The sequence below is a fragment of the Cottoperca gobio genome, chromosome 18, assembly GCF_900634415.1.
Source record: "Cottoperca gobio chromosome 18, fCotGob3.1, whole genome shotgun sequence".
NCBI lineage: Eukaryota > Metazoa > Chordata > Actinopteri > Perciformes > Bovichtidae > Cottoperca > Cottoperca gobio.
In genome coordinates this window covers 14617957-14626248 of record NC_041372.1, presented here as the reverse complement: position 1 = coordinate 14626248, position 8292 = coordinate 14617957, and the positions used below count along the sequence as shown (strand labels likewise).

Sequence of the window (8292 nt, the reverse complement as noted above, 5' to 3'; positions counted from 1 at the left end):
GATCCATTTATTTATCCGGGGAAACAACGTTGCATCCCACACCAAACTCCATTAATAAATGTTGTAATTGTATGCTGCCTTGCTCATGGGCAGAATTAAGTGATTAGTCCGACATGAATAAACACTTAATTTTAATTTATTGAGTCTGTCGAGGAATTCTGCAACAGAAACTACTTGTTCTGAATGTTGCAGCTGCAGTAGATTTATGTATAAACAGAATGAAAACACACTGAGTATATTTTTAATTTGATTCAATTGTATTTATATTTTGCCGGCAGGGGAAGCACTGTGAACAAGGAGCAGTGTTAATCTGATGCATAGAAAGAAAGTAATAAATAATCATTTAAATATTGATAAAGAATAATCATGGTTATAATTTTGGCTGCTGGAAAACATTAAAAACGTTGAATTGCAGCCGAACAAAGTTCTGAGGAACAGATTCTCACTTAGTTTATTTTTATCTGTTAATTTGACTCCGTGCTGATTATTCATTTAACACGCTGCTCTTTTATAGCGGAGACACACAGCTGACACTTCTTCATCTAAACCCTGAAAGCAGCCTGTTGGCGGACAGTTTGTCAGAGAAATCCTGCGAGCACAAAGCCGGAGAGACTTTGATGCACCGTCACTGTCAGCGTCTCATTCAGATGATTGTCATCGCCAGCGTTTCCTCTGAGCGTCGCTCTCAGTATTCAGGTCATTGCAGGAATGTGGAGCAGAGTCAGGAGATGATCACAACTGGGGCGGCTGAGAAGAAGCTAAACTAACAAAAGCTGTGTGCTTCGTTACAGCAGATTTCCCAGCATGCATCTGGAAGTGAAGGCATCACTCGAAGGTGTTGTTGACGGCGTAAAGTCGTGACAGCATCTGTTACACGCTCGTGTAAATACACAGTGCAAGAAGTATAATTAAAAGTGCTGCATTTAAAAAAGTTAATTATTCTCCAAATTAAATTAAATTATCGAAAGCAAAATAAACCGGCGCCTGTGACGATTGTTTTGATAGCGTTTCAGGAATAGTTTTAATAGAAGAAGTCGTAGCAGGAGTGCTAATAATGCTAATAATGCTAATAATGCTAATAATGCTAATAACAGCAGGACAATAGTAAATAATCACAAGTTGTGAAACTGAGTTCAATCAGAAGTTCTAAGTGACCTCACTGACCAATCAGAACCCTCCGTGTGAACCGGGTCAGCGTTCTATTTTTACATTCCGAGTTGCGTGATTGGATGATGTCACTGTCACTAGAGTTCAAAAGGCCCCTCGGTGAAATCTTTTGTTTACGAGCGTTTGAAGAAACAACACACACACACACACACACACACACACACACACACACACACACACACACACACACACACACACACACACACACACACACACACACACACACACACACTTTGTCGTCTGCCAAGTAAACAAACTGCTATTGTTTGTAACCCGGCCTGTTACCACGACGATTGGTGGCACTCTGACCAGTTGCCACGGTAGCGAATGGAAGCCACACACACATATTTAAATTAGTAAAGAAGGAAATTAAATAAAACACAGCTGCTTATAACAAATCACTTAAATCAACACAACTTGAATATTAACATTTACAAGATAAGAAGTAAGATCATAATAAATCATAAATAAGATAATAGTCTTTTTACGTTAACTTCTGTTAAGGACCCGGGTTTATGGGAGTCACTTGTTGCTATAGTAACATGGCTGCCAGTGAAAGTGTAGAGTAAAGGACACACACACACACACACACACACACACACACACACACCTGTTCGCGAAATAATATATAGATAAATATTTACAATACAAATTCATATGACCTCTCCTCTAGTCAAACACACACTGAACAAACATGAGCTCACACACACACACACACACACACACGATTAAAGATGACTCATGCCATGAGAGAAGTTAATATTATATGAGATGACTAAAGCAAAGATCTTCTGAGGTTATTATAAAAGGTTTTATAACTTGAAAAGCTAAATGTACTTCACGTATAACAGTAAAAGTCATTATTCTGTCTGTCTCCTGTGCCTGATACATTATTATAAATAACATTAGATTGTTAATCTTGTCACGAACCAGAGCAAATTCCTTGTAGGTGGAAACCTACATTAAATTAAAATGATTCTGTTATTGTTGTGCTTTAAAAGAACTAACAACAGAAGCCGTTTGAGATCAGAACCTGAGAGATTTATTTATTCTATCAGTGAGGTTTATGCCTTTAACGCAAGAACGAGCTAACGTTAGCTGTTAGTGTTAGCTGTTTGTGTTAGCTGTTAGCAGTTAGTGTTAGCTGTTAGTGTTAACTGTTAGCAGTTAGTGTTAGCTGTTTGTGTTAGCTGTTAGCTGTTAGTGTTAGCTGTTTGTGTTAGCTGTTAGCTGTTAGTGTTAGCTGTTTGTGTTAGCTGTTAGCAGTTAGTGTTAGCTGTTTGTGTTAGCTGTTAGCAGTTAGTGTTAGCAGTTAGTGTTAGCTGTTAGTGTTAGCAGTTAGTGTTAGCTGTTAGCTGTTAGATGTTAGATGTTAGCTGTTAGCTGTTAGATGTTAGTGTTAGCTGTTAGTGTTAGCAGTTAGTGTTAGCTGTTAGCTGTTTGTGTTAGCTGTTAGCTGTTAGTGTTAGCTGTTTGTGTTAGCTGTTAGCAGTTAGTGTTGGCTGTTTGTGTTAGCTGTTAGCAGTTAGTGTTAGCAGTTAGTGTTAGCTGTTAGTGTTAGCAGTTAGTGTTAGCTGTTAGCTGTTAGATGTTAGATGTTAGCTGTTAGCTGTTAGTGTTAGCAGTTAGTGTTAGCAGTTAGTGTTAGCAGTTAGTGTTAGCAGTTAGTGTTAGCAGTTAGTGTTAGCTGTTAGCTGTTAGTGTTAGCTGTTAGTGTTAGCTGTTAGTGTTAGCTGTTAGCAGTTAGTGTTAGCAGTTAGTGTTAGCAGTTAGTGTTAGCTGTTAGTGTTAGCTGTTAGTGTTAGCAGTTAGCAGTGTTAGCAGTTAGCAGTTAGCAGTTAGTGTTAGTGTTAGCAGTTAGTGTTAGCAGTTAGTGTTAGCAGTAGTGTTAGTGTTAGCAGTTAGTGTTAGCAGTAGTGTTAGCAGTTAGTGTTAGTGTTAGCAGTTAGTGTTAGCAGTTAGTGTTAGTGTTAGCAGTTAGTGTTAGCAGTTAGTGTTAGCAGTTAGCAATATAAATAGATATTAGAGGGAATTATGGTGCGTTTAACTTCCTAACAAGAAACGTTATACAAACGGTAATAAAGGAGTGTTGAAGTACATGGGAGTTATTGTTCTGTTTGTTACCGCGGTAATGAATTGGCATCGAGGAAGTTCCCTGGATTTCTTTACGTATCGACTACATTTCTGGTGTCATGACGCCCATAGAGTCTCTTTCTGACACAAACCCGTCGAACAAACTCCACGAGATGCAGCATCTGGCCACAAAGGTCCAGCTCACAAAGCTGCCACGTGCAGAAGTGTCCAGGTGACTCAGCCGTCGCTCTACAGGTGTGTCTCGCACACAGGTGAACCAGCTCACACGGAGAACAAAGAGCGGCAGGTGGACGCAGCTTTGTCTTGCTGATCACCTCACAGGGACTGAAAACACTGACGGCATCAGTTAACTGCTGACTTCTTCTTTTCCAGCAGCATCTGTTGTATTTCTGAAGTTTCTCCAGTGACTCGGCGGAAAAAACCGTCTCTGGCATTTTAATATGAAGGTTTTGGATCCAAGATGGTGGAAATAAGTGGTGGTGTGTGAAGAGGACAGACGGCGTCTGATCCCCTGAGGTCGACTGCAGATAGTTTCCAGAGTCTGAATATTTCTGCCAATAAGGTTTTAGTTTCATTAGTGTGAAAAGAGGAAACATCTCTATAAATAAAGTTTAATATTATTATTATTATTACCATGTCCATATATAACTTACTGTGTGGATGTTTGGGGAAATAAAACAAATACTTTAAAACAAACTCGCTGTTAATTAAATCAAAGACTTGAAAGTTTTGAGATTTGTTCATTTAAATATATTAATTTAGAACAGCTGTAGTGAGGGATTAAAAACATGTAGCACACTTAATGAAAAAGGTTTTTAAGAATAATTTATTGAACAAATATAAAAAGGTAAATGTTCAGAAATGAACATTAATGTAATATTTCTGTATTTCTTCTTTAAGGTTTTTTTTTTAATTCAATTTTAGCAGAAAATATTTGATAAATTCCTGATTTGTTGTCGTGAATTTGTTTTGAAATTCGGTGAATAATTAAATGTTTTTATGCACAATTAAATCCAAAATATTTTAAATGTTCCTTGTTATGTGCTATTTGTTTTAATACTGTGCGTCTAGAAATGGATATAAATAAGTTGTCAGGCTTTAATTGTAACTTTCTTTGGGAATAATAATAAACCCGTTTTATTTTTCTGATTATTAAAACACACAAAGAGTTTACAGAGAACACATTTAGATTTAAACTGATTAATATGAGAACATGTTTTACACCTCGTCACCCGACAGTTTGCTCTGACGCTCAAGAAGCCGCTTCAGACTCGTGACTCACGGCCGGCTTTAAATATTTCTTTCCTCCCTCTCCAGGTTCCTCCAGGTTCCTCCAGGTTCCTCCAGGTTCCTCCAGGTTTCCAGGCTGCTTGTTGCTCAGCAGTCTGACAGATTATCTCCCACACTTTCTCCAGCAGTGACACATCTCCCAACGCCTCAGCGTCAGGATTACAGCAGACTGAACAGAAACCCTCTGAAACTGCTCAGAGACAGAAGAATGTCCTGAACATTATCCAGAAAACTCTTCAAAATCTAAAATAAAATATTCCAGAAGAAAACACTTAAAGTTTTCAGGATGTCTTTCTTGAGGCTGTACCTGTGGATGCTAACACCAGCATGCTAACACCAGCATGCTAACAAGCTCACAATGACCAGAATCCACCCAGAACCAATACTGATCCAACAAACCATCGAAGATTAACCTGCATACAAAAGATAAGGAGCCTCCACATCACATACAACAAACCATCCAATAATATACCCAAAACTGACCAATAACTATCCAACAAACCATAAAAGAATCTGCCAAAAACACAACGAATAATCATCTTAGAGAGCATCAGAATCTTCCAACGAGCTCAGAAACTCTGCAGAATCACAGACGAGCACAAACACAGAACCTTCTGGAGACACAAATAAACTCCCTGAAGAGGAGACGTGTGTGTGTGTGTGTGTGTGTGTGTGTGTGTGTGTGTGTGTGTGTGTGTGTGTGTGTGTGTGTGTGTGTGTGTGTGTGTGAAGCGAGGACCCCCCACATTGAACAGAACTGAACAACATCAGCATGAAACACATCAGTTTTTTTTGGCTCTTTTGTGCCAAATAAAAAAAGTGTTTTAAAAGTAGAGAAGTCCCTTTTAGTCTCTTTGAGCGACCGACGGCTTCTTTCTTCCACAAAAGGAAGAGATTAAGTTTACGGCTCTGTTTTACAGTCGGGCTGAGCATCGCTCGTCTCCGGGGGTTACCATGGCGATAGGAAGCGAGAGCCAGACAAACGGCGTCCTGTATCTAAAATGTCATCCGGCTGTATCTTCACCGGGTCAGGAGGTCAGGAGGGAAACTCAAACCACTGAGGGAGCACCGTGGCCACAGTCTGCTGGGAGGCCTGGGGGGGGAGAACCAGCAGCACGCGTTCACACACAGACACACACACACACACACACACACACACACAGACACACAGACACACACACACACAGACACACACACAGACGCACACACACTGTTCTTGTGCATTTCCTCCATAACAGAAAGAATGATGCACCAAACTCCATTGAAAATTCTGTTGATTTAGTGTTTTCTTTTCTTTTTAGCAAATTAATTAAACGTATAGAAATGAGCTCAGACATTGTTTTGAAAGAGCAACATGTGCTCGTCAATTCAGCTAAAGAAAGTCACCAAATAATAATTATGGAGGGGAGGAAGTCTCTATTCATTTGAAAATGTTTCACTTTTCAATTCACATACACTTCAATTTTGTCTGTTGGCAAGATGACATGTTGTTGGACAGGAAAGAAGTGCAGCAGGAAGTTCATTATTATAATTATTACCCGTTCACAAGTTGCATCAGCAGTTAGGTAAGTGTTTGAAACTTCAACTTTCTGCAACAAATAGTCGACTTTTCTTTGAATTTTTCATGCAAAAATGTCATAAAATGCTGTTTTCAGACTCAAATATGGAGATTTTCTACTTTTATATCATAATAAAGTGAATATCTTTGAGTTGTTGTGCCAAAACAAGACATTTAAAGACATCACCTTGGACTTTGGGAAACTGGGATGCACTTGACATTGCATTGACATTTTATACAATTAATCTAGGAAATAATCAGATTTAGTGTCAAAATAAATTATTTTGTCGTGTCTTCTTAACTGAATCTTTCCCTGCTCATCATATGCATCACACGACATGTTCCTTTAATTAAAATGAATGAGATTTTAGTCAAAATAAAAGCAGCTTGCTGGATTCACCAGCAGAATCTGACTCGAGAAAGGTTTAAAGGTCACGTTGCACAAAGTGTACGACAGTGTGCCAGTAAACCGTACGAGATTAAATTAATAGATTTCTGAATGGAGTCTGGTGGGAACAAAATCTCGCTTGAAAACGGGCAAAGAAAGAAGAAATGCTTGAGTTTAACAGTAAGAGAGGACACTCTGCCCTGCTGAAGTGCTCTTGAGCAACACAGACCTTTGATAGGAGATGTACATGTTAATAAAAGGTAGATTAAGAGCTGTAAATTAAATAAAATGAAGATATATATAAAGTTAAGACAGTCTTATATGTCCTTCCTGTGGCCTACATGCAGGTGAGTTTCTCTTGTTGGTAGTTTCAGTTTTATGTGGGCAGGTCACGAGTTTAAACACCTTCAACACTAAGTAAAGTCTGCATACTCCAGATTACAAATGCAACATTCTTCTTGCTTCTCTGATCATTAATAATCAAATTTAAAGCAGTTAAAATTGTTGTTCACTATTAATTAATAATAATTAATTGGTTAATCGAGAAAATAATCAGTATTTTAGGCAATAATGAGAATAATGAATGATTATAGGGACACTGCAGTGGAAACAGAGAAGCTACCACAGGATATAATAAAGCCCTTTATGTGCAATATCTAAAAACAACAGAAAGTGCTTAAGAAGCTGCACAAAGACTGCAGATAATAACAGGAATATTATATATAAGAGTAACACCATCGAGTCAGTGATATAATATAATTATGTGAATACAACATAGCAATAACAAAGACAAATACAAATAATATAGAGAATATAATCGAGAAAAACAGCATAAGGTCAGAGTTAAAACTGCAAATGAGTATGTTGATAATTTAGAGGGTAAACACATAAAAACCAGAATAAAGAAACTTTATTCAGCAAAGACAAACTGTAAGTCTCTATATGGAGAGACATAAACACACTGCAGATAATATGAATATACAGCAGAGTAAACAACACAATAGGTGCTGAATAAATACTCATGTAGGGTTTATATGTATAAAAGACAAAGAGCCAAAATAAGTCAACAAACTAAATATTCTTGCAACATTATCAAATGATCTTAAAGTGACAGCAGATCAATAAAGACTCACTGTAATGAAGCTCAGATGCATTAAATAACCCCATAAAACACATATAATCGGAATATTCCAGAAGATTTAACATCTTAAAGCCCAATTAAGTATCACAAACACGCTGCCGAAATATTCTAGAGATTAAACGCCACAATATAAACCACTAAAGGAATATTATAGCTGCTGGATTTAACGCTCGTGTCAGAAACAGTGAAAATGTGAGTGAAGTCTGGTGGACGTGAAGTGTCACGGTGTTAAACAGCTTGTTAGCGTGCAGAATTAACTCCGAGCAGCACCATCGTGAACTGACTGTCACCCTGACATCAACAGGGTAAAAAGAAACGAGTGTGCGGTGTAGTTCCCGTCTAAACTTACCGGGGTGAACGGCTCCAGGGGCGAGGACTCTCCTGCGCCAAACCTCCGTTCGAAAACGTCCAAATTTACAGCCAAACAAGATTTACTGATCCCGTTTGACTCCGTTTGGCATCCACAGGCAGCGCGCGCTATGCAGCCGGCCGACACACTGACACCGGCTTTGTGCGCGTGCGAGTGCGTCCGTGCATGCGGGAGAGACACAGAAAGAGAGGTGGGGACCAAAGGCAGCCTGCGCATGCGTGATCACTCAGGTGGAAGGGAAAGCGCTTTCTCCCGTACACGCCCACCTGCTAGGAAACATGAAC

At 38.8% G+C, this 8292-nt stretch overlaps 1 protein-coding gene across 1 annotated transcript in view; it reads right to left on the bottom strand.

Annotated features, from left to right (window-relative positions):
- LOC115023531 (FH2 domain-containing protein 1-like) overlaps positions 1-8207 on the bottom strand; it is a 19074-nt gene extending 10867 nt beyond the window's left edge. Inside the window, exon 1 of the mRNA XM_029454572.1 lies at positions 7988-8207. The gene's annotated coding sequence lies outside the window, so the exon portion shown is untranslated. The remainder of the gene's footprint in view (positions 1-7987) is intronic.
- Between the last annotated feature and the right edge of the window lie 85 nt (positions 8208-8292).